General features: G+C 44.2%; 1 protein-coding gene and 1 non-coding gene across 2 annotated transcripts in view; one reads left to right on the top strand and one right to left on the bottom strand.

The window, feature by feature from the left end:
• SCFD2 (sec1 family domain containing 2) overlaps positions 1-25,966 on the top strand; it is a 399,990-nt gene that overhangs the window by 257,300 nt on the left and 116,724 nt on the right. The gene's annotated exons all lie outside the window — the stretch shown is intronic.
• TRNAC-GCA lies at positions 19,860-19,932 on the bottom strand. Its single transcript has one exon. It is a non-coding gene; the product is annotated as a tRNA-Cys (tRNA).

Here is a 25,966-nt window from a genome sequence, read left to right as displayed (position 1 = left end):
AATCCAAAGCAGGATAGCCAGCAAAGACCTACCATATTAAACTAAATTAAATCAATGAATGACCATCAGAGAACCCGCTGGGGAGCTGGGAGCGGGCAGCAGAGTAGCACCGTTGCCTGACCATGCACCGTTGGGAAGTCTGTCTAGAGGTGATTTTTACAAAACTAATAGGTCTGAGAGGCTGAGACAATGTCAGCCACACTGATGTGATCACATGCTGCCCTGGTGTTGAGGTTCTCTGGTCCCTTTAAATCTAAATGGAACTTTTACTCCTTATTTCTTCTAATGATGAAGTAGTAAATCGTCATTTTGTAATCAGGTCAATGGTATTTTAAAAAATTAAGTAATATGTGTTTATGGTAGAAAGCTATGAAGCTAAAGATTTTAAATCAGATTTAATCCCATCACCTACAGATGACCAGTATAAATATTTGGGGAAGTTTCTTTCAGCTCATAGGCATGTGTGTGTATGAATGTACATATACCTATATAAATAAGGCTTAAGTATATAACCTTGATATCAGGATTACTTCCCAAGATTTTTGTTTGTTTGTTTTTATTTACCTTTGTTGTGTTGTTTAGTTGCTCAGTTGTGTCCGAATCTTTGTGGCCCCATGGACTGTAGCTCTCCAGGCTTCTCTGTCCATGGAGTTTTCCAGGCAAGAATATTGGAGTGGGTTACCATTACCTTCTCTAGGGGATCTTCCTGACCCAGGGATCAAACCCAAGCCTTCTCCATTGACAAGCTGGTTCTTTACCACTGAGCCACCAGGGAACAAATTTACCCCTAATAGTTGCCTAATGTTCTAAGATCTACTATTATTTACCTAAGCATTTCCTATTTTTGAACATTTCCGTTTTTTCTAGATTTTGAATATCCTTGTGCATAAGTCTTTGTCCTTATCTTCGACTACTTCCTTAGGATAAAGTCATAGAAATGGAATTACTAGGTCAAAGGCTGCAGTCTTTTTTAAGACTCCTAATGAATGTAAGTCACATGGTAACCTAGGAAATGTACTGCTGTTTACTCCTGTCATCTGGGTATGAGACAGCCTGACTGATCAGAAATCCTTTCAGCATTGAGTATGATTCTTTACTTATCAAGTGAGAATTGGTGCATTCAACTGGGCTATCACTTCGATAGTTTTACAGGCTGCTCTGCTTCATAACTGGCTGTCTCAAGTACATACTGTGTGGAAGGCTGCCACAAGAAAACCTCATTACAGCTGCCCTTAGTCTAAAGTAAGATGGACACAGACAATCTGAGATATGTCCACCGTGAGTATGTGCATCAGATAGTTCTTAGTGTGCGGAGTCAGACTGGTATGAGTTTTGTTTCTGATACATGTCCCGAGCATCCTCTGGGAGGGTTGTGTTTGGTTTCCAGAGTTGATCTGCTGAGTCTCTTCCCCAGAAATGTCTTGTCAAGCAATAAAGGAAACTCCAAGCGTGAAAACTGCACATCGTAAGCCCGGTGGAGTTTTCCTGCTGACAGAGAATTGATTGACTGAATATAAATCACTCTGACTTGAGTGATTGTGTCCACTCAGGATGAATTGGGGAGAAATCACCAGAAGGAAATTGGCCTCTGAAGTGTGAGCACATTGGATTATTGCAGTCAGGGGCAATGCTTGTCAGGAGCATTGCGCTTTCGCCTTACTTTGGATCTCATGTTATTTGGAGCAGTGTTGGAGTGCTGTGGGATTTAGAGCTACCTTTCTGTGGGTGTAATGTTGTAGGTTTTTGTTTTTTTCTTTTTCTTTGTTGCCATTTTAGTAATCTAGGAACAATGGATTATAATATTTTATTACAGTTTACAATGCTTGGCTCATTCTGTAACATTATCAAGATTCCACTGACTTTTTCTTAAATGCTTAACAATGTCCCAGAAATCTATTAAATCGTTCCATGAGTGTATCTGGTCCTATCCCATGCCCTGGGAGTAGAACTGTGAGTAAATCCAGTGAATCCACGCCATCATAGAGCTTACATTCTGACGTGGGAAGACAGTAAACAGATACAAAGTATGTCACGTGCTGATAACAGCTTTGGAGGAAAATAGAGCAGGAGAAGGGGGCAGGGTGGGTACAGAGGGGCTATGGGTATGGGATTTTATATGGGATGATCAGAAGAGGCCTCCCTGGAAAGATATTTGAGCAGACCTCTGAAGCGACTTAGCAACAGCAGCAGCAGCAGCAGAAGTGAGCAAGGCCCCGAGCCTTTTGGACATTTTGGGGAATGACATGCCAGGCAGAGGAAAGAGCACATGCAGAGGCCCCAAAGAAAGCAGCAGCTTGCATGGCCTCTTCCAGAACAGCAGCAGGAGGGTGGAATGAACGGGTGGGGCGGAAGGAGAGGTGGCAGGGCTTAGAGCTGGTGGGGCCTAGTTGACCTTCATGGAGGTTTTGGCTTTGGCTCTGTGTGAGGAGAGGGTCGCGGAGGGTTTTGAGCAGAGAAGTAACATGATTTGATTTCAGTTTTTGTTGGCAGCAGAGGTGGTTTATCCACCGAAACAGGAGGGAAGTCGGAGTCCCTTGGAAGGTGGGCGGTGGGAACTTGTGGAAGGCCTGATTCAATGCCTTTCGCTTCTTGGTGAAGGAGGAAGCCAGGCCGCCAGCCAGCAGGGAGGTGAGGGAGGAGGCGCTGGAAGGTTGAGAAGAGAAGGTTTGAAGTAAATGGTCTGGGAGGGTGGGAGACTGAGTGGAGAAAGGTAGGAGGCATGAGAATTGCTATGGCCATGAGTGCTGTGATTATCAGTAACTTGAGTGAAGGACCAGTTGTATAAAATTGTTTCTGAAATCATTTTCAGATTTTCCTCTGCCTGGCTGCTTCTTCATCCTTCAGTAGCCCTTGGCTTGATTTTCTTTGCCAGTCTTGTTACGTTTTAACTCTAGGGGTTTGGGTCTAAGGACCAAAATCCTCATAGACAAGGACTGATAGAGCCGGAAAGAGCTCAGAAATCATGTGGTCCAACCCCTTCATTTTACAGATAAAGCCCGCCAGGGAGCTTGAGTGACCTGCCCGGGGCAGAGAACTCGTGGTCATAGAGCTGACCTCAAATCCTGTCTCCTGGTTCCCCACCAAGGACTCTTCATACTACAACAAATTATTCTCTTTTTTTCCCCCAGAAATTAGTTAAAAAAAAACACCTAATCTTGGATATTTTAAAATCCCTAACGTAATGTCATCTAGCTGGTTTAACTTAAGAAGATAAAAGAAAATTGAAGAAACTAATTTTGACAACTTTATTGAGATTTGTAAAATCCATAAAACACTTCCTTTTTCATCTTTCATGTTAAATATAGAGACAGATCAGCATTATCATCAGCAGCAAAAATTTGGGCGAGTGAGTTCCCTATTTCACATGTTTTTATTTCAGTGTGTTTTTTATGTAACTAGTTTTTGTTCATCTTTTCTCTCCTTGGTTTTTTTCTTTTGTTTGTTTGTTTTAAATATGTGATTGAAATGTTTTCCACGTTTATTTTCAGCGGGTGAAGTGTGGTCCATGTGGTCTATTGCATAATAACCCCTACCCCTGGATAATTACCCTCCTTATTTTTAGAAAGCAGAAAACAGCCTATTGTGTTATAATTAGGCAATGATGCCCACCCAAACATAAGTATTAGACAAGAATTTTTGCTTCTTCTCTCTTTTAGGGAAAGGAATGGGGATGGAAACAGGAGGGAGAATAAGATTTTGATCATTTTTGTATATCCTGAATACCATCTTGGGAAAGGTTCATGTTTTTTCAGGTTCCCTAAGAGACTTTTTTAAAAAATCCATTAAACCTAATTTTAAAATTAAATGTCCCCAAAGTAACAAGTATATATTTTCTTTCACCTATCTTCTAATTAGAACTGCGTACCCATTTCTAAGTTGATTCATTTATTTTGTCTCATACGAAGAAGATTTAGAATTCTCACTGATGGCTAAAGAGCTCAGGAGTTTTAGCTAGAAAAAAAATGTACATTAATAAAAAGAGTAATAAAAAATAGAAACCTCAGCAGTAGCTTATAAACAACAGATACTTAAAAAAAAAGTTTTTGTACTTTTTTTTGAAAATCTATGTAAAGATCTTGAAGACTTTTTAAAGATTAATGTCATAACAGTTTTGAAGTTTGTATGATGAAGTTTGTTTCTAACTTGTTTGACCCCTAACAAATGAAAACATTAGCACACGGCAGGTATGATTTTCTTGCTTTCTGCTCCTATATGATCCAGGATAATAACCAAAAATTATTTTGTAACATCAGATTTCTTCCCATGGCAACTGACTGTAATGTTACAAACATTGGATTATTGACTGGTTCAGGATGAAGGTTAAGGAAGATTCCTATTTGCACAGGATCATACAAACCAACGCCCAGGGGAATACTGTCAGAGACGTGTCCAAGGAATTAGTCCCTTTCGAAAATGTTCTCATTATTTTGAGAGCGTTATTTTGTGAGGGTTTTCATTGTTTGTTGTTGTTATTGTTTAATGTTTTAATTTTGTTTGCTTGCTTTACTTATTTATTCCCTCCTCCCCTAGAGGTGATGGGGTGGAAAAACGGTTATTTTTAGTAATAGAAGCTCCCTCTCATAAGAAACAGTCTCTACCTTCAAGTAATTCTTCCTTCATAAATAAGATTTATTTTGGAACTTCAGTCAAAAACATCTGTACTTTATGCTGGACAAACATCTGCTTTCCTACAAGAGCTGCTGGCCTTCCTGATGTTAGATAAACCCGTTTTGTTCTCTGAAAGCCCCTTGATAGAGCAAAGGAAAAATGTAGGATGGAAAAGAGAAGCCCACTCATTCTTTAATCCAGAGCGCCTCTATGTGGCCTGAGCCAGGTACTACAAGAGGAGGATGAAGACGGCCAAACTGCTCTCCTTTCCCCACCCCCAAACCTCATACATTTTTAAGGCAAAATATATTTTCATAAACGTATTACTTGATGGTGTGGTATTAATACAAAAAGAGAGCATGGAGCTATTTGTCTCGGAAGATAAGCCAGTGTTAACCAGGCTTCTACTTGAGATATTTTTCTAATAGTGGTGGGAGACATGTGATGATCAATTTTTAAAGCCTCATCTGAACCAGCCACGATTGACAGCAGGCCTTTGAGAGATTCTATTTCTCTTGGGAATCCTGCCGTCACTCTCATACCGCTTCCCCCAAAGGTTAGATGACTTGTAATCTGTTTAAACTTACTTTTCTGTATCCCTTACTTAGGTCATCAATTCCTTACAGCAGAGCTGTTGTGTTCCTCACCTCTGTATTCCCAAGGCATAGCATACTGCCTGGCACATAGTAGGTCCTCAGAAAAGGCTGGATAAATGATAGGTATTTAAGGATCAACAGTGGTGCATCAGAGACATGAAATCCATAATCTTGACCTATGTCTTGACCACCAATCGTGTATGGTTAGTCTTTATTACTGTGTTTTTCTGTACTTACTCTTTGAAAATCGCCTTAAATACAGTGAACTTTGCTTAATGAGAAACCGAGGTAGTAAATAGTAGACCCTATAATAAAGTTGGACATTTTGACTTCATTCTCCTTCTCCCTCCTGACTTGCTGGCTTTTGGTTTGTTTTGCTAAATCATTAGTTTGTAATGTCTACTTTTTATTCAAAACATCTGCCACCCAGTACTACACCAGTAAAATCTTCTAGTGGATACAATAAGCTTGGAGAAAAAAATAGTACCATTGCCCTAATAGCAGGGAATGCTAAGTTATGCTGCTTTTCAGAGAACAGAGACACCCCTCCAAAAAAGACTTTCTTTTTTTTTTTTTTACTGTTCACTTACCATCTGTGTTGAAACATACTATGTAGGAAACACTTTTTTTTAAAGGTGAATTTAAGTATATTTTGGGAACTGAACTATGTCCCACCAATCACGTGGGTCATTCAACAGTCATTTACTGACCCCTTTATGTGGCTGGCGTTGCGCTGAGGTTACAGAAGTGGGTGAGACAGTCCTCCCTGGACTTCATGGGGAGGCTGAGGGGGCCTAATATAGGTGATCTGTACACACAGGGCTGAATAATGAAGAGTAGTGCCTCTGAGATGCTTAATAAGTGCTCCAGGAATTGAATTTAAGGTTGGTGGAAGCACCTTTGTGTATTGCAAAGCCAAACTGAGAACAGTGTCTTGGATTACAGGGGAGAATAGTCAGGCAAATAATGTTCCATACCACACTTAAAAATGTTTAATTTAGACAAAGCAAATAAGAAATGTATAGATTTTAGGTGTGACTAAGTAAAGTCGGGGACTCTGACTATAGTCTCTTTCTTATGTTCCCCCTAGTGTGGAACAGTGATACTGATTTGTCAAAAACCCCGAAACTTTCCTTTCCAGACTTTTATAAAAGTTGTTCCTTCTGCCTGGAACAGTCACTGCAACTCTGTCTCCAGACCATCTTCTCCTTTCAGCCTGGAGGGGTCTCCTCGCTCACAGGGCTCTGTGCTGCCCCCCATAGCACCTGCCACGCCGTCATGTAAACAGGTTCACCTGCTTACCTGCCCGGCTCCCTGCATGACCTGAAGCCACGTGGAAAAGGGTGTGTTCTCTTTCCTCCAGGGCCCAGGCCTGGCTTGGCACCTCCAAGAGTAATAAAGATGTGTTGATCAAATTAGCTAATTAATTTCCAATAGCTCTCTGGTATTGTGTCTCTCTATGTGACCTTGGAAACCTAAAATATTTTAGTTGCCCTATTTTATTTTATGCTGGGAGAAGAGATAAGCTCTTATCATATAGATATGAGGAATATATACCCTTCACTGCATAGAATCCAAGCAATGTCCTCTACAGATGCGGTAGAGGGGAACCTGGTAGTTAAGTGAGAAATATGTGTACCATTGATGGGATTTTCAAGAAAGGGAGAATTGTCTGCAAGGGCCAAAGTGGACATTTATTGTGAAAACGTGTTCCTTAAACAGTTCCATTATTTATTTACTTGGGAAATGGCCCGTGGATCTACAGCACAAAACCTTTATGAGAGAATTAGACCTCGAAACTAGTGTAGTTGTACTTACGGATCAGTGCTTGAAAATGCCATGAACTAATGAAGTGACCAAGTGTCTTTTTGAAATTTAGAAACAAGGAGTCCCAGGAAAGTGAGGAAGGTGAGAAAAAGAATAGCCTGTCCTAGAAATAATGCCATCTGCAGCAACATGGATGGACCTAGGGACTGTCATACTGAGTGAAGTAAGTCAGAGAAGGAGAAATATCATATGACATCCCTTATATGTGGAAGCCAAAAAGACACAATACAGGTGAGCTTAACTTACAAAACGGAAAGAGACTCACAGACTTAGAGAACAAACTTATGGTTGCTGGGGCAAAGGGGATAATTAGGTTGGGATGGACATGTACACCCTGCTATATTTAAAATGGATAACCAACAAGGACATACCGTATAGCCCGGGAACTCTGCTCGGTGTTAGGTGGCAGCCTGGATGGGACGGAAGTTTGGGGTAGAATGAATACGTGTATATGTATGGCTGAGTCCCTTGGTTGTTCACCTGAGACTGTCACAACATTGTTAATTGTCTATACCCCAATACAAAATAAAAAGGTAAAACAATTAGCCTGTTCTAGACAGATTTCTTTCCTTGTCTCTTTCAGGTGGCTGTCTTGAGGGAGGGGGCTTCTAACAGTTTTCAAGCACAGACTGCAAACGGTTTGTTGTCACTGAGGCGGCCGTTGGACTTGGTGCCGGAGCCCTGCAGCTTCTTGTCTCTGGAATAGTCTCAGTGTGGTGGCGTTCAGTCTAGCTGGGGCCCCTTCCTGTCATAAATAAGATTACTTTCATTTCACTTGTGGAGTGTGCTATTCCTCAGAGTAATGAATTTCCTCTGTGCCTTTGAGCACATAAACATGGTTTTCATTAGCTTTCTCTTTAAAAAAAAAAAAAAAAAGAGAGAGAGAGACAGGGAGGTGGGAAGGAGGAGAGAGAATCTGAGTAAAATTAATAGATGTCAATTAACTCCATAAATGCAGATATATAGATATATATATATATATATATATATATATATATATTTTGGCCTGCTGGCTGAAACAGGCTTGTGAGCAGTTCCAGAAAAGCATTAGATAGTTCATCTCTTCTGAAAAGCTGCAAAAATTCAGCAGGGCAGAAAGGGGTGCCGGTTTTAACCTACATGAACAGAGAAACAAAGAAAAAGAGAGGGGAAGGGAGAGAGAGTATTCCTTTTTTAACTTTGTTTTATTAAGAACTGTGTCCCAAAAAAGTCCATCAGAGTGGTGCCCAGGCCAGACAACTAGCCCTGGATTCCTCTGCAATTAGGGGGCCCGTCTCAGAGGGCAACCTGACGTGACCAGGATCACAGCGCATCCTCTGTGTCCACCTCCCCCTTTGCCTTCACTGTGTGTGATATCTCAGCCTTTCTCAGTTTCAAACTTACCCTGTTGAGATTTGTGCTAACTATGCGGTTGTTCAGTTTTATGGTCTGGAATCTCTTGTCAAGGGGTGACTCATTATAACACGGCTGGACTTTTCTCGTTGACATTGTATAATTGAGCCTGAAAGCTATTTAGGAGCCATTGACCCTTTGACTTCTGCCAGGATCTTTTTTGCTGTTGTTTTTGGAAATTTGGGGCCAGAGAGTGGAGGCATGGGGCGTTTGCAAAGGGTGTCCCAGTGCGAAGGAGTCAAGCCATTTTTTTTTTTTTTAAGCCTGAAACTTGTTTTCAAAATTACTTATTCTCAATGGAAAATCCCCAGATTTGTCTTTCCAGAGTCTGTTTCTCTCTCCCCTCAAATCAAGGTCTGTTACAGCCTCCAGTTCATAATATATTGTGTGTTTATGTCTGCCTCCTGAGAGGAAGAAATGATAATGCTCTGAAAGCATCAATGAACTGAATTCTGGGTCGCAGGTTGTCACTGACAATTCACCGCAGACAAACTTTAACCCAGATAAAGAGGCTTGATGCATTTTCCAGTGAGGTGCCTTCAGCCCAGCTCTGACCTTGTGGATAGGTGTTCTCGTTACAGTTTAAACATACAGCTGGTTTCCATTTGAAATGAGAAGGAGGGAGCTGTTTAAGGAGCCAGTGCTTCTCCTAGGTGAAGGCTGCTTTGCTGAAATGCATACAGCATACAGCAAGGAGCCTTAGAAACGAGCTTCCATTTCAGTTAGCTCGGGAAATTGTTTCTGGCTTGTTGTTGTTGTGAACAAAGAGCGTGTTGCATATTAAAAATTCCCCGTAGTTGTTTAATATTTACTGGGTGGTGTGCTAGTCCCCCATCAAGGCCCTCTCCTCAGTAAATCATGTCAACTCTGTCACTGTTTTGATTGGAAGCATGAATTGTAACGTTGAAAATCTCCCAGGACAGTAAACCTCTGCAGCTGTGGAAGGCTGCAGCTATTTACTGGGGTTATTAAAGGAACCTGCATGACTTCTTTAGGGAGGAGGAGAAGCTAAGATGGAGTGAAATTCATGAGGCCTACAGGGCTTTAAAATGAAGGTTCTATTATGAGCACAGTTCCACAACCATATCCTCATAGAAATGGATACAGTATAATAACAGTTGTTCCTTGAATATTCTGCTGTCTTTTTACTTTAGAGGAAAACAATAAGAGTCCAAATGTGGATACTAAAACAGACATATTTAGTGCTTTAGAACAGTGTTTGAACTGAATGGTTTTCAAAGATGACATTTCAAACAAATGTCACCTTTATTTCCTAAAGGCCTTTTGGAACGGTCTGCCATTAATGTTTTTATGGCCTTAATTCTCTTTAGAACAAAAGAATTGGAGAAACTTTTTATTTTTATTATCTAAAGACATGGCTAAGTAGCCTGCTTCCTGCTACTGGGTCCCCAGGAATGTCCTCAGAGCACAAAGGATGTGTTGGAGGGGCAGGAGCCCAAGGGGTGGAAAAGAGAATGCAGAGAAATGGAAACTCTTGCTAGGGAACAGAGACCAACCCCTTACCTGAGATGTATCTTTTCCCGAATGTTTCTTTGCTCATCTGTTCATTTCTTTATTCAATCATGTATTCTTTTAAGCAGTGTTTATTGAGCATCTACTCTGAGCCCGGAACTATGCCAGGTCCTGGGAGGTCTAATTTAAAGGCAGCTTGCCCCCAAGGACAGGCTTTTCTGGCAAGAATGTTCTGTTTTCAGTGCTGCAGTGCAAGGAGCAACTGGATGCCCCAGTTCAGCCTTGACATTCGGCAGAACTCAGTGTGTCTGCTTCTGAAAGCACAAACCTGTTTGCTTGGCTGCTGTTCTTATAATTGCTGGCATCTTTGCTATTGTGTGAAAGCCATTATTCATTTTAAAGGCAACCTTCTAATTGGACGTAAATCTCTGTTGTACCTAGAAGCTGCTGCTGCTGCTGCTAAGTCACTTCAGTCGTGTCCAACTCTGTGCGACCCCATAGACGGCAGCCCACCAGGCTCCCCCATTCCTGGCATTCTCCAGGCAAGAATACTGGAGTGGATTGCCATTTCCTTCAGTGCATGAAAGTGAAAAGTGAAACTGAAATTGTGTCCAACTCTTAGCGACCCTATGGACTATAGCCTACCAGGCTCCTCCGTCTATGGGATTTTCCAGGCAAGGGTACTGGAGTGGGGTGCCATTGCCTTCTCCGATCTAGAAGAAGCAGTACAAGGCCCTAAGAAACAGTTTATAGAAAATAGTTTTTGAGTCATTTAAAGAAAGTAACTGTAAATTTGGCATAATTCCAAAGTTCACTGTCAAGGGTAAACATCAAGAACCTCTGGCACGTCTATAGAAAAGCAGTGCATGTATTTTCTTTGGGGCAAGAGCTGGATAATCAGGGATGAAATTTCTAAAATATTAACTCAGCAAAGCAGATGCAGAACTTTTGGAGACTCAGTCTTCCAGTGGGGGACTGGACACTGTGGGAGACATGACAGAGGATAGATTGTCCCCAGCCTAACCTAGGGCAGGAAATGAAGCTTAAGCCCTTGACCTAGAAGACCATGTGCTCCAAGCTATCAGTGCAGTCGCAGAAAGTACAGGGAGCGCTGGCTCCTGTGGCCGGAGGGCCAATGAAACGCTGGGACCTTGGGAAGGTTACAAAAAGCCAGACTGAAAACATGTCCAGAGCTATCCGGTGTTCCTACCTGGAATGTATATGCTGTTCCTGGCCTTGTTCCTCGAGAAAAATAGTTTGGAATTGGACGAGGTTCAGAGAAATGCAATTAAAATGATAAAGAGGAGCAAAGGGTGATGGTGAGAGAGGACGCAGGCCATATTAGGAAAAATCAAAAAGGTTGAGATTCTTCAGTCTGCCAAAATGGAGGTTGAGACTAGTTGTGTCTATGAAAGAAGGTTGCACACAAGGTCGGTGCTAAATCTCAGCGTTACTAGAAGCAGGAGGAGGGAGCCATATCAGTTGCGAAGCCTTGAGCAAGATGTTTCTTTTCTTGGAGTCCAAGTTTCTTCCTTTGTAACCCACATTCCATAGTGTCATTAGCAGCACACCTGTCCTGCAAAATGCTTGCCTGGAAAAAAGGTACTCTTTAGCCAAATAAATTTGAAAATCTCTCCACACCATAGGTTCTTCCAGGAGATTCACCATTTGCATTTGATATTAAAAGCTCTCAGAAGTTCATTCTTAAGGGAAATCTATTTAACTTTCGTGAATCTCAATCGCTATTTCCCCAAACTCATTTGACCATGTGGAATCTTTTGTTCACATAGTGTCTATGAGGACTTTTGAAAATGCTTTTGGGAAGACTGGAGTCCAAGATCTTTAAAGTCCCTGAAAGTTCATCCCAGACAAAGAAAGTGCTTCCTGACCATGTGAAACTTACTACTTCTAGAGCTGATACAGGAAGAAAAGCATACTTTGCAAGGAGTAGAAATTATAGCCACTGAAAGAGTCAGACACAACTGAGCAACTAACACACACACATATGGACAGTGGCAGGTTTGTCAAAGGTAACTGAGAGGTATAGGTTCACAATATGAAGAAAAGTTGTTAGAGTCCACACAGTGCTTTGGGGAGCTACTGTTGAGACCCACAGGCTTCTCTAGTGGCTCAGTGGGAGGGAATCCACCTGCCAAGCAGGAGATGTAGGTTCGATCCCTGGGTCAGGAAGATCCCCTGGAGAAGGAAATGGCAACCCGCTCCAGTATTCTTGCCTGGGAAATCCCATGGACAGAGGAGCCTGGAGGGCTATAGTCTGTGGGGTTGCCAAAGAGTTGGACATGACTTAGCAGCTAAACAACAACAAATTTCGACCCAGGCCCCTGGATTTAGATTGTTGTATCAGGACACGACTGGCACCATCAAAAGAGAAAGTACATAGAGACAGCTCATTTAAATTTTAGCTGAAGCAAGCAGAGCGGCCTGCAACATAATAAAATTACAGACAGTTGGAAAACACTTCTCCTGGACCTTTTGACCTGTCACATTCCATTATTTAAGATTCGAGTTCATGTCCGTTAAGACCCTATCAGTTGTTTTCTATAGCTTGTCTCCAAAAACCTGGCCAAAGATTCAGGTTCAACAGTTTTATGCCTGGTGTGCTTGGGTTGTTTTTCCCTGGAAACCTTTTGCTATTTTGGAAAACTGTTTTATGCATTACAGCTCTCCACCCGTGGAGCCACTGGTCGACTCTCCCTCCTTTCTCTCACTTCCCTACCTCACTGAGCGTGTGTATGTAGCCACGGTGTCCTTCCAACATTCTAAAATGTTTTCCTGTTATTTATGGAACTTTAGGGAGAACAAAGATATACGTTAGGTTGAAAGACTAAGCCTGAGAATAACTTTCTTGCTTTCCAGCATGTTTTGGCCCCTCTTCCTTTTGCTTCCTCCATCCCTTTGGGCTGGACCTTCTCCACGGCCCACTCCTCGCCACTGTGCATTGTGTGGGGGCAGGGAGGAAAAGGTTAACCTGTATGGACTGCACCAGTGGGCTCCCTTGCCCTATGACTTCCGGTTGGGATCCGTTGATGGAGAGACACCAGCCGGAGATTGTAGGAGGAGACTGAGGTTTGGGTGTCTGTCCACCACCCCCTCCATAGGGCTTGTTTCTCGTGTTCTGGACACAGCTTCCTTCCCTTGTGTCTCAGACCTGCACGTGCCTCTGGCATTACTAGCCCTCTAGTGCCTTACTTCTACTTGTTAGTTTCCATTAGCCCTGCCCACATCTTTATAAACAGCCCTTTTCTGAAACTCTCCGCATCTTACCCAGTTTGACTGTGTTGTCTCTTTCCTGCAGAGACTCTGACTCACATACCCACCTGCCTGTAACTTCTTCTGTCTTTCTTGAGGTCTAATGAATAGCACCATTCAGTGGAGCCTGGCACAGGCTCACCTTCTTCAGGAACTATCTCCATTCCACATGAATCTCTTCTTGAGATCTGCTAGCCATTATACTCTGTCCCACTCATCACCGCCTAAAAATGCCGTCTTGTATACCGACTTAACCGCACTAAGACTGATGCTCTTCACATGTGCGGCTGCTGTCTTATGGGTGTGCAGGAAGGAAGGCTAATGAGTGGAGGTTGCCAGTTGGCAACCTGACTGGCCACTATTGGCCAGTTACCATAATTTTATAGAATGCTTCCAGGCACTGTTAAGCAGAGTATAAAGTTAACAGGCAGCACAGTTATTATCTTCCTTTTACAAATACAGATGCTGACTCAGAGAAGTTAGGTAGCTTGTCCTGGGGCACACCAATAGTAAATTCTGGAACTAGGATGTAAACCTAATCTGCCTAGCTCTAGAATCTATGCCCTTAACACTATACTAAGTTACCTCTCACAGTGTTTTTTTAAGTTTTTGAATCACCAATTATCACTTAAAATTCATGTGTCACTTTAGAATCTGCATTTCTATGTCTCTTGAAAAAATAAATCATCTGGTTATTGGGGCCCATAGGCCATGGCCACAGTTGGCCCAAGGTCAGTAGGAGCCACCCCGTTGAGGTGGGGATGTGTTCTCCAGCTCACAAGGTGGGCTGGAGGATCTCTGCTCAGTTTCAGTTCAGTTCAGTCGCTCAGTCATGTCCGACTCTTTGCGACCCCATGAATCGCAGCACGCCAGGCCTCCCTGTCCATCACCAACTCCCGGAGTTCACTCAGACTTGCGTCCATCGAGTCCGTGATGACATCCAGCCATCTCATCCTCGGTCATCCCCTTCTCCTCCTGCCCCCAATCCCTCTCAGCATCAAAGTCTTTTCCAATCAGTCAACTCTTTGCATGAGGTGGCCAAAGTACTGGAGTTTCAGCTTTCATTCCTTACAAAGAAATCCCAGGACTGATCTCCTTTAGGATGGACTGGTTGGATCTCCTTGCAGTCCAAGGGACTCTCAAGAGTCTTCTCCAACACCACAGTTCAAAAGCATCAATTCTTCAGCACTCAGCCTTCTTCACAGTCCAACTCTCATATCCATACATGACCACAGGAAAAACCATAGCCTTGACTAGACGGACCTTAGTCAGCACAGTAATGTCTTTGCTTTTAAATGCTATCTAGGTTGGTCATAACTTTTCTTCCAAGGAGTAAGCGTCTTTTAATTTCATGGCTGCAATCACCATCTGCAGTGATTTTGGAGCCCAAGAAAATAAAGTCTGACACTGTTTCCACTGTTTCCCCATCCATTTCCCATGGAGTGATGGGACTGGATGCCACGATCTTCGTTTTCTAAATGTTGAGCTTTAAGCCACCTTTTTCACTCTCCTCTTTCACTTTCATCAAGAGGCTTTTTAGTTCCTCTTCACTTTCTGCCATAAGGGTGGTGTCATCTGCATATCTGAGGTTATTGATATTTCTCCCGGCAATCTTGATTCCAGCTTGTGTTTCTTCCAGTCCAGCGTTTCTCATGATGTACTCTGCATAGAAGTTAAATAAGCAGGGTGACAATATATAGCCTTGACGTACTCCTTTTCCTATTTGGAACTGGTCTGTTGTTCCATATCCAGTTCTAACTGTTGCTTCCTGGCCTGCATACAGATTTCTCAAGAGGCAGGTTAGGTGGTCTGGTATTCCCATTTGGTCCTACATAAATGCTCTTTCCCATCCTTAGGAGCATTGGGTCTGGGACCCTTGAATAAGAGTGATTCTGATGTGTAGACTTTTAGAGAGCATTCACGTGCCTTTAGTCATTTCCCATGTGAACACCCGTTTCTCCAGCTAGATGAGATTTGAGCAGCATCACTATTGCTTCCAACTAAAGGAGAATCCACATCCCCTGTAAGCCCAGTGCTGTTAAGTTCATAGGAAAGGAAGCAGCCACTGCTTGAGAGGGTGGTGGGAAAGGGGAGAGCCTACTCTTTGGAAGAGCAGCAAGGTGAAGCAATGTTTCAAAGTGGAAGTTGAGAATACAGAGGCTCTTGCTGCTGAATGACATAGGTTCTAGAAGGCACAGGGATTTGGAAGTTGGGCAGGAGAAGGAAATGGAGGCAGAGTGGGGGTGTGCAGGGCCATATTGGAAACAGGCGAGATGAGGGATAACTGGGACCCTCAGGTGACAGATATAAAAAGGGGTGCTGGATATGTTGGAGTTAGTCCTAATGGTCTTCAAAGCAGTTGCAGTAGTGGAAACCTGGGTGTGGAAGGTGGGGCAGGGATGGAGGAAGGGAAAGGTTCTGCCAGGAACACACAGAGCTGGGGGCCCTCTCTTCTTCCTCTTTTCTCCTGGAGTGTAGAGCATGGCAGGCAGGAATGCTTCCTCTAAGGCAGGTGCACAGCAGAATGCCCTGTTTGGGATGATGCCTTTTGCTTTTGCAAATGCACTTAGAATGTGGGCCATCTCAGTAGAATCTGCATGTTATCATAAAGTACAGCTAAGAAGCTTGCTTCATCATGTTCAGTTCATTTCAGTTGCTCAGTCGTGCCTGACTCTAAGGACACGTAAATCTTTATTCATTTATTTATTTTGGCATGATATTCTTTACCTGTCTTTGATTGCAGGTTTTATTAATTCATCTTAATAGTTTGACTCTTCTTAATGGGACAAAACGACTTCAAGAGATAGAGGCCGGTTTAGGAAGATAAATCATCTTTCCTTAGCCAGGGGGCTGGTGTGTTTGTAAGGCTGTAATCGGCATACCTACTAATTACAGGCTAAAGGAAGATGAAGGGTCGGTGGTACCTGCAGCCCTCTCAGTTTAATGGGCGGGCGCATGAACGCCCCCTCATGAGTTGGAAACATCGTCAATGGCTGGGGCTGCGGCACTGGCCAAGAGTTGGAGCTCTTGGTCCTGGCTGAGCAGGATCAGATGCCAGACCTCCATCAGGCAAGCCAGGGGCTTTCCCGCCAGCAGAGATCTGCTGTGATGGGTCACTCTTGCTCATACCCCTTGGGACTTCATGGAAAAGTACAGAATTTGCAGATCTCATCAGCATCTGTTCCCTTGGCCTCTGTGGATTCAGGGAGTGCAGTCTTGACCAAAGCAGAGTAGAAATCCCCATCTCTCCCGAGAGCACTGAGATTTTAGGAGGCAAAAAAGGATATATCAGACTTAGAAATCGGGTGATGAGTGATTTTCCTAACTCTACCTTCCTCATTCCTGGTGGTGTATCACCTGTCCTCAGGGATTTGGGCAGGGGAACCACCCTGGAAAGTTTTTAGGATGCCCCCACCAGTATAAGCAAGGGTCGAACCTTCCTACCATTCTGCCCTCTTTGACCTGTCTCTCCCCAACCACACTTGGCATATGATCAATACTTTCAGATTCCAGCTCAGTTCAGTTCAGTTCAGTCACTCAGTCATGTCTGACTCTCTGCAACCCCATGGACGGAAGCCTGCCAGGCTTCCCTGTCCATCACCAACTCCCGGAGCTTGCTCTACCACTTGCCAATTAGTTGTGTGACCTTGGGCAAGTCACTTCGCCTCTCTGTACCTCAGTTCCTTCGTCTGTCAAGAGGAATCATAAGGGTACCCCTCTCGTAGGGTTGTCGTTGGAACTAAATGCGTTCAGTGACGCCTGGCATGTGGTGCGGGCTGAAGAAGTGTTAGTGATAGACGGTGGGTGTCTGGTCAGCCGCCTGGTCACCTTTACACGGGTCCAGCCAGGTTGACTTCATGCTTTTCTGGTGAGTAGACATTGGTAGCTGAAGTCAGCCTGACCTGACCTCTACGCGCTGCTTGTTTACGCCTTTCTTCCATACCTCCCAGCCGTCTGGCTCTCATGTAGCTGAGACACTCACAGAATCAGACGGCTCTAGATGAGTGTGATTCTGAATGAGACCCCAGAGGTCTCCGTCGCTGACCGCATGGCGTGTGTACGTTGTCATTCAGTTTCCTTCGTGGCTAAGGAGTGGACACCTAAGTACTGCTTCTTTTTATGGAAGGCTCTGACTAGCATATTTGCTGATTAAAAGGGAGGCCTCGTAGAGCATTCATTTCGAGGCAGATAGTGATACTTAAAAACCAGCACTATTCCAGGCATTTACTGCAAACTGTCTATTTCCTAAAATAGGGAGGCCATGCTTTTGTTTACTTCCTCCTAATGAGAATTCCTCAGGAGTTTGAAAGCTGCTATTGTGGCCTTTTCCTCTTCCCCTGCATTTTGCAGCCTACCCCGTCCAAGGAGCAGCTGAACAGTGCTCAAAGTGGTCATTCAACATGGAAAGGAATCCCCTTCCACTTTCCCCTTAGAATTGTAGGAAGCTGCCTTTGTCGATCAAATGTATATAAAAACTTTTAACATATTTCAAATCCTATCACTGATTCCTCTCTCCTCTGGAGGATATTCCCTGACCCCCATCCTGTTATGTAAAATATTTCCTTCTCTGATATTTATGTACTGGGACGTATCTTTATTGTTGTACTTCTCACACTGCCTTAACACGTAGTAGCTCCTAATAGTACCTACTGTGTGCCCAGCACAGTGTGAGACACCAAAGACCTGATCACAACTAAGACTCCAGTGCACCACGGCCTAATGCAGCTGCGGGTGATAGTGGACGTGTTCTGCATCGACACTGCCCGCTCTCGAAGTCCCCAGCCCCCTGTGCCTATGGAACACTTGAAGTGTGGCTAGTGCAACTGAGGAAATAAGTATATAATTCCATTCATTTAAATTTCCATTCAAATAGTTACATGTGGCTGATGACTACTGTATTAAATAGCTCTAGAACCTATGCCTCAGAAGGCCAGAGATTCTTTTGTTTATTGCTGTGCTTCTAGCACCAAGAACAGTGCCTGGCAGGTGATGTGAATGAGAGAAAGACGGGGTGGCAGAGGGGAGGAAGAAGGTCTCTGTCCTTGTAGGACTCAAGATACAGGCAGGACCTAGTATTTATGTTATTTGTTTGTAGGTGCTCAAGTCCAGAGACAGGGATTGTCTTTGCATTGTCTGTACCCTTAGACCCGCTGCTTAGAACCATAATCAAAGCCATAGGAGATGCTCAAGAAACGTAAGTGGGATTGATGCTGATGAAGGAGTAGGCACTAGGAAAGCTAAGATAGCTCTTTTGAGATTAATATTCCCTTTTATTTTCATGAATATGCATTTGAGAATGAATAAGGGGGATTTAGTCTCTTATCATGAGCCACCTTCAAAAGCTATGTATGGTGCCAACAGTAACAGCTTCGAGTGGGCTCAGAGGGACACAGTCGTAGACATAACATACCTATATGCTATAGCAGGGAGGGGTCCTTGGTTTTGGGGAAGAAGGTCACAGTCCCCTGAGCCGAACCTAGTCCATAGCTGACCTGAAGTCACGCATGCCCCTGAAGCCAGGTACGGATTAGACGTCTGAAATGTGCCTGGTGACGCTGCCGTCCTGAGTGTCTTAGATGCACAAATGCAACCAAGTCCTCAGCCTGGGTTTTGAAAAGTAACCCGATTGTGCCTCCAGTAAATGGCTTTTCTGGTAGAAGCCCTGGAATGCAGCCTTATCTCCTCCTTCTCTTGGGCTAATCCTTTGTCCTGGCTGCTGACCTTTCTCCTTCCTCACACAAGGAGGTTTGCTTGATTGGGAAGAGTAACAGATGCAGACAGCTTCATTTGTTCTTGGCAGGCACCACAATCTGCATTTCTGTGGAGGTCAGGAGAATCATAAATAACTCACAGGGTTCTGGTTTTCTGGGATGAAATGGGCCAAATTAGTCATAATTTCATTGCATTCTCCCTCTTCTCACCCCAAACCCCATACACCCCATAGCCTCTTAGCCCCTATGCCAGCACCTTCCCTTTGATGCCTTAGAAGGAGAGGACAGAGCGGGCTCTCTCCGCATGAACGTGAAGCACATGGAGTCGGTATGTGAAGATACTGTGATGCAGAAACTAGGACATCTTGAAAGCTGAAACATAAAACAGCATTTTTAAAAGGGAAAATAACCCCAATGTGTCTCCAATATGCTGCGCGCAGGAAACAGGACAGAGGCTGGCGTGAGGCCAAGGGGAGTTGTCTCCAGCTGGAGGGCTTTCATCATTGCCCTATTACCATCCGCGCATCAGAGCCCCAAGACCTTTTTACTCCCGCTCCAGGAGACAGTGGGTACGCAAGTCTAGAGAGCTTGGAATGTCAGCATGACCTTGCAGGCCCCTCTGTCTCCTTCAGCATTTAAAAATTCAGATAATAAGCCTGGTCCCAATCTGACTCAGAGTGGTGAACGTGTGAGCAAGCGTCTAGGCAATCCACAGTGACCTTTTGTTTGGGACTTACTCACTTTTAACCAAAGGTGGGGGAAGAAAGCAACTCAAAGGCAGGCCCAGGGCTTCTGTGTAATGTTGTTTAGCCACAGGTGGTTTAGTCGCTCAGTAGTGTCCAATTCTTTGTGACTCCATGGACAGCCTGCGAGGGATTGAACTGTAGCCTGCTGTAGTCCCTGTAAAGGGCCTGTCCTCTGTCCATGGGGATTCTCCAGACAAGAATACTGGAGTGGGTTGCCATGCCCTCTTCCGGGAGATCTTCCCAACCCAGGGATCGAACCTGGGTCTCCTGCATTGCAGGCAGATTCTTTACCAACTGAGACACCAGGAAAAAGTCTTTTTAGCCTCAGTAGAGGCTAAATGCAACCAGAGTGCCGCTCTGGCTAGATCCGGGGTGGGGAGAGACCTCAGCTCAGTGTCTGGACTACCATCAGCAGGGCCTGTCCTGCTTCCAGCTTCTGAGTCCCCTGCCTCGCCGGGTTCTAGAGCCGGGGGCATGGGGCAGCCTCCGAAGGTTATGTAGAGGATGGTATGCTTTGCACTGGCACTGTGCGAGGAAGACCACAGTGATCTGCTTACATCCACCCTCCCCGCTGCAGACCTGGAGTACTTCAGACCCCTCCCCTCTATCCTTCTCACGCTGCCACGCTTGCTCTCTTTGCCCCTTTCCTTGGAGGTGAATCTAGAGAGCTGTTAGTTCCTCAAAGCAGGCAGGGCTTTGTTGGAAAAGGTGTGAAGGAGATCAAAGTTTTATTTTTCTTTCTGTTTTACGGAGACCAGTCATGGTGCTAATTAAATAAGTGCTGCCCAAACAGCAGTCCATGCAGTCCTTGCCTTTAAGAAGCTGAATCTAGAAGAGGAAACACAATAGTTACTTATGGTACCAGTTTGCTTCGTTTCTTACAGGTGATATTATTAGAGGTCAATAAAAATGATTTTGAGCTCTAGTCAATATCCTGTTCTTCCCTAGTAACAGATGGTGGTGGTATCATAAACATAGTAGGTGTTAGGAAGTTTTTGTTATGTTGATGTTGGTCATGATTATGGTAAATATGCTTTATGATAGTATGCAGAAACTCTCACTCCTCTCTTAGTGATGATGAGTGGGTGCCTTTGTGTTGTCAACACTCAGGGCAGAAATGACGTGAGTGTCCGTGGTTCTATGGAGTCTCACAGACAGACAGGACTTCACCTAATGACAGTGTGGCTGGGTGTGGAATGGGGAGGAGGAGGCAGGGGGGCTCAGGAGACAGAGCGCGGGCCCCAGCACCCGGGTTCCAGGGGAGCAGGATGTGTGATGCTTCGGCTTCCGCCCTGCTCAGTTCCACTTGTCAAATGGGCTAGATGATGTCAGGCTCTTCGCTGACCACCGGGGCTTGCATCCATCCTCTACCTTTGAGAGATAAGAACACCGCTGGCAAAGGGTTTAATGAACCCACATGAGGTCAGTGGTAGCAGGGCCAGAAGTAGAATCCAGTTCTCTGGCCAAGTCTCCGGTCCTTTCCCCTTCCCCTGTCATAATTTCACGGTGGCCAGAGGCAGTGTAAGATATTAGTGAAGTGTTAGGGCTCTGCAGAAATCTCTAGTAACACAGCAGCATGACAAAAAAATAGGGATCCTGTCTGTTTGGTCATGGTCCATCCAAGACGTGTCCAGAATACCTGGGCTTCCTCAGGTACCCCCGACTGGGATCCACAGCCCTGGGGTATTTGTCATCCTTCCCTCCAGCCATTCAGGGGAGCCACTGGCCTGAGGGTGCTGCCTGCTCCAAACCCAGTTGTCGAGAGCAGGGTCAGCCTCCAGACAAGGAGGCCAGACTGGGGATGGGGGCGCGGGGGCGGCAGAAGGCTGGTCTGTGTCCTCAGCCCCTCTCCACTGCACTGCCAGCAGACCCACAGTTTGGGCCGCTGGCTATCTATTTGACACCCCCAAGAATTTCCCACACTCCTCCTGTCTCCAGCTCTTCTCCTGACAGTGTTTGCTGTCAAGGACAAAGCACTCTAAATAATTTCAGTGTCCAAACAAAAGTACCTGTCCTAGAGAGTTTAAATGATTTCCATTGACTTTATGGTGTTTTTATAAAGTAATTTTATTAATCTATTTATTTGTGACTGTGCTGGGTCTCCATTGCTGCACGTGGGCTTTCTCCAGTTGGAGCGAGCTCAGGCTACTCTTCATTGTGGTGCTTGAGCTTCTCATTGTGGTGGCTCCTCAGGGAGCACAGGCTCTAGGGACTCAGGCTTTAGTAGCTGCGGCTCCCAAGCTCTGGAGCACAGGCCCGATAGTTGTGCTGCACAGGCTTAGTCGCTCTGTGGCATGTGGGATCTTCCTGGATCAGGGATCAAACCCGTGTCCCCTGCCTTGGCAGGCGGTTTCTTTACCACTGAGCCACCATGGAAGCCTCTTATGACCAGTTATTATGATTGTAGTTTGGAGATTTGGGGGTACAAATCCAGCAATATTGTCTGCATCTCCCCACACTGTGCAGCGTGGCATTTTGTTTTGACCAGCAGCCTGTGTGTGCCAGCCCCTTGCCACTGTCTCTGTGTCTTCAGTTTTCTTGAAGCAGTCATTTTGAGGAGAGAGAAGCATATGTAAAAAATTATGAGCCTATGAACATAGTTGAAGCCAAAACACAGAGCTACTTTCAGACATGCATCGTAGTGAATATTTTGATGATTTAGTTGCAGCACATAAATAAAAGATCCAGTTAAAGAAAAAAAGTACTTAAGAAAAATGCACACACTTTTTAAGGCTGCTTGGGGAAATGTATTCACTGTACAGACATGTACATTTGTTAAGTTCATAGCCTGCCTCATTCCAGAAGGACTTGAGAGAGCTTCGGGACAAATACTGGCAGAGAACCATCTGAACTCAACATATTCAGGCCAGAATGACTTCCTGCCAGCACAGGACTACACAGCAACAACTCCACTCCAGTTTCCAGAACCAGAGAGAATCAAAGGCACTTCCCTCACTTGGCGGTTGGGTGGAGCCAAGCCAAGTAACCTTGAGGCTGGTTCTGCTCAGAAGTGCAGAAGTAATAACCAGACTCCTCATCTGTCTTTGGTGATCAAATCCCCTCCCCTGACCTTACCCCAGGTTAAGGGTGCCAGTCTTGTTCCCCAAGGCTGAGGTCATCCTCAAAAGTCTGTGATTTTTCCTGGTCCTCCAACCCTGAACCTTCCCTTCTAGTATTCTTTGTGGCAGAAGCTCTCCCTTGAACCCTGATCCCAAAGGGTCTCCACTTGAACCCCAGCCTCTCCTCCTAAAGTGAAGTTGAAGCATATAAACTTTGAAATCAGCAGATCTGGGAATGAATTCAGAGTCAATCTGCCTTTCACTGTCCATAAAACCCTGCCCGCTTGCTTAGCTTCAGTTTCCTCAGCTTGAAATGGGAGGAATAGTAGTATTGATCACAGAGGTTCTGCTGCAGATGAAAAAACACCTCTAGTAGGCAGGGCCTGACACTGATACTCATCTAAGGCACGGTCGCCACTATTGCTGAACTTGCCTGTCTGTAAGCACAGGGGACAGCAGCAGTGTGTCTCCCGAGTCTCCCTGTATCACCTGTAAACAGGCTTTCCTGTCGCCAGCTCTGCTCAGCCTCCGGGGTACTCCCCAATACTCCTTACTGGACCTCCCTCCTTCCTCCCGCCCACTTTCCACCTCCATCACCATGATGTCCTGACTCTGCATATCAGAGGCCTGCCTTGCATTGCTCCCCCACAGCCACATCTATTCCAAGTTCAAGAGTAGGTGTCCAAACCCTCCCACACTCGCCCTGGTCACCTCAGCCCTGTTCTGACGCAAAGAGAGAACTAATGCTGAAGAGTTAAAATGGTGAGATCTTACAGTTAAGATCATCGTATGTCTCTTTTGTTGGGAAAATCAATCCTTTTGGTGTTTCGTGACTTTTACCCTTTATTTTTTCATTCATTCCAAAAATAATAGCTACAGGGATGAATAAGATGGACCGAGTGCCTGTCCTCAATTTGCTTACTGTTTAGTAAGGGACTAGTATACAGCATGATAGGTTATATAATTGTTAAAATGTATTAAAGGCCCCATTTTAACTTTGTAATTTACATGGTTCTTCCATTTTGGAGCAAATTACTTAACTCGTCTGTGCGTCATCTTCTTCATCTGAAAAATGGAATAACAGTAGCTTTTACCTACAGTTCAACAAGCAGCCTCAACTCTCCTCTCTGCTGGACTCCTCAGCACGGTAACAGACTGCTCAGCTGTGTTAAGAGCCCTGAATTTGCTCATTCACTTTTAATAGAACAGAGCTGATGCCTTGTAAGTACACAATAATAAGTTATTATTAATTGTAGTGATAAAACTAAGGAAACACCTTGGGCGTACAGAGATTGCTGTAATTCGGTTTTGCAGCAACTTTGTCTCTTTAGAAACATTTGCAATCACCCTTAGATACAAGAAGACAGCTTTCTTATTAACTATCACTTGCTCCCCCTTCAGGAGCTGCTGAATCAGGCAGGATGTCTCCTTCACTTCTGACCCCCTGCTTCAGCACTTCTCCAAAGAGGATAATAAATGAGCAGGATAAGTTTGCCTGTCGCATTTCACTACTGTCTGTGAGATGTGGCAGGAGATTAACTGAGCATGTTTGGATAAATGATAGATCACTTGGAGGCGATTTATAAGTTCAGCATTAATGAAGAAAAGTTGAAGGAGGCATGAAGGATGAGAGGGAGGGAATCAATGCCAGAATGTTAACTGTAAAGACAGAGGAGGCAAGTCAGGGAAGGAAAACATAAAGGGAGGTGAGCAACTGGGCTGGAAACGCGTGAGCAGAGAGGGCAGGAAGTGGGCATCAGAAGGCCAGGGGAAAGAGGATACAGAGAGAGAGAGATGGCATTGTCCACCAATGAAAAGGCTGAATTTTGAGTAAATAAAATACATCAGGCACATTAGGAAAAAAGTGGAATAAGCAAAATGGAAACAGAAAGTTGAGAAGAATATAAATCAGTGCGTAAATGGAGAACACATATTAGATTATGGCTATTTTTATAAACCAAGGAGTAACTGTTTTGCCTGATAGAGATTATTGAGCTCCTCTAAAGTCACTACCATAAGCATTCCATGACTGTTATATTCTTTTCTCTTTTTTCTATAATATATTTGAAATAGACAAACTAGGGAAATTTATGGAGTATCTTTATAATAAATTGAACTCCTAAGTCGTGGCATTTCAAATGCTGAAATAATTTGATATGATATAATATAATGTAATATAATAGTATAAGGGAAATTATAGTATGAATAGAGAAAAACTGGAGTTATGCTATTAATAAGACTGTTTGCATCATCTCTCTTTAGTCTGCTTTATTAGCAGTGGTATATCTGACTCATGATATCCCTTTAAGATATATTTACAGATAAGATATAGCATGGTTTTTGTTTCACCATGTGCTATGCTTAGCCACTCAGTCATGTCTGACTCTGCAACCCCATGGACACATCCTGCCAGGCTTCTCTGTCCATGGGATTCTCTAGGCAAGAATACTAGGTGGTTAGCCCTTCCCTTCTCCCGGGGATCTTCCAGGAATCAAACCCAGGTCTGCATTGCCGGTGGATTCTTTACCATCTGAGCCACCAGAAGAGATTAAAAGACTAGTCAAATAATCCATAGTCATTCATGGAATAGAAACATCATTAAGTTTTCTGTTCCATTCTTACGACACCCGACTCTGTTCGTCTTCCATAAACAAATGAGCCTGGGGAGTGGACATACTCGGGTGAGAGTACAGGCTCCCTGATGTGTTAACTTTATAAACTGGAATGGCTAACTTGGCCTGTCTGAAATTTCATTTCCTCCCTCAGTAAAATGGGGATACTGCCACTCCCCCCACCCCGCCCGCTGCCCCCGGAGATCATTATACCTATTAGAGATAAAAATACAGTAAAGCATTTGGAACAAGTAGATGGTCAATAAATTTTAGCTATTATTATTTTCATGCAACAGAAACTAGTGATATACATCTTTATAGTCAAGTAAAAGCATCATTGCATCAACAAGGAAAGGAGAGAAGAGAGTGGCAAGATTAAATCAAGGAGGAAAAGGGAAAAAATCACATGAGAAAGCATGCTTGTTGTTGTTGTTCAGTGACTAAGCCATGTCTGACTCTTTGTGACCCTGTGGACTGTAGCACACCAGTCTCCTCTGTCCTTTACTATCTCCCAGGGTTTACTCAGATTCATGTCCACTGAGTCGGTGATGCTGTCTAACCATCTCATCCTCTGCTGCCCCCTTCTCCTTTTGCCTTCAATCTTTCCCATCATCAGGGTCTTTTCCAATGAGTTGGCTCTTCAAATCAAGTGGCCAAAGTATTGGTGGAGCT

Source organism: Capra hircus, chromosome 6, assembly GCF_001704415.2.
Source record: "Capra hircus breed San Clemente chromosome 6, ASM170441v1, whole genome shotgun sequence".
NCBI lineage: Eukaryota > Metazoa > Chordata > Mammalia > Artiodactyla > Bovidae > Capra > Capra hircus.
This window is presented reverse-complemented; position numbering and strand designations above follow the sequence as displayed.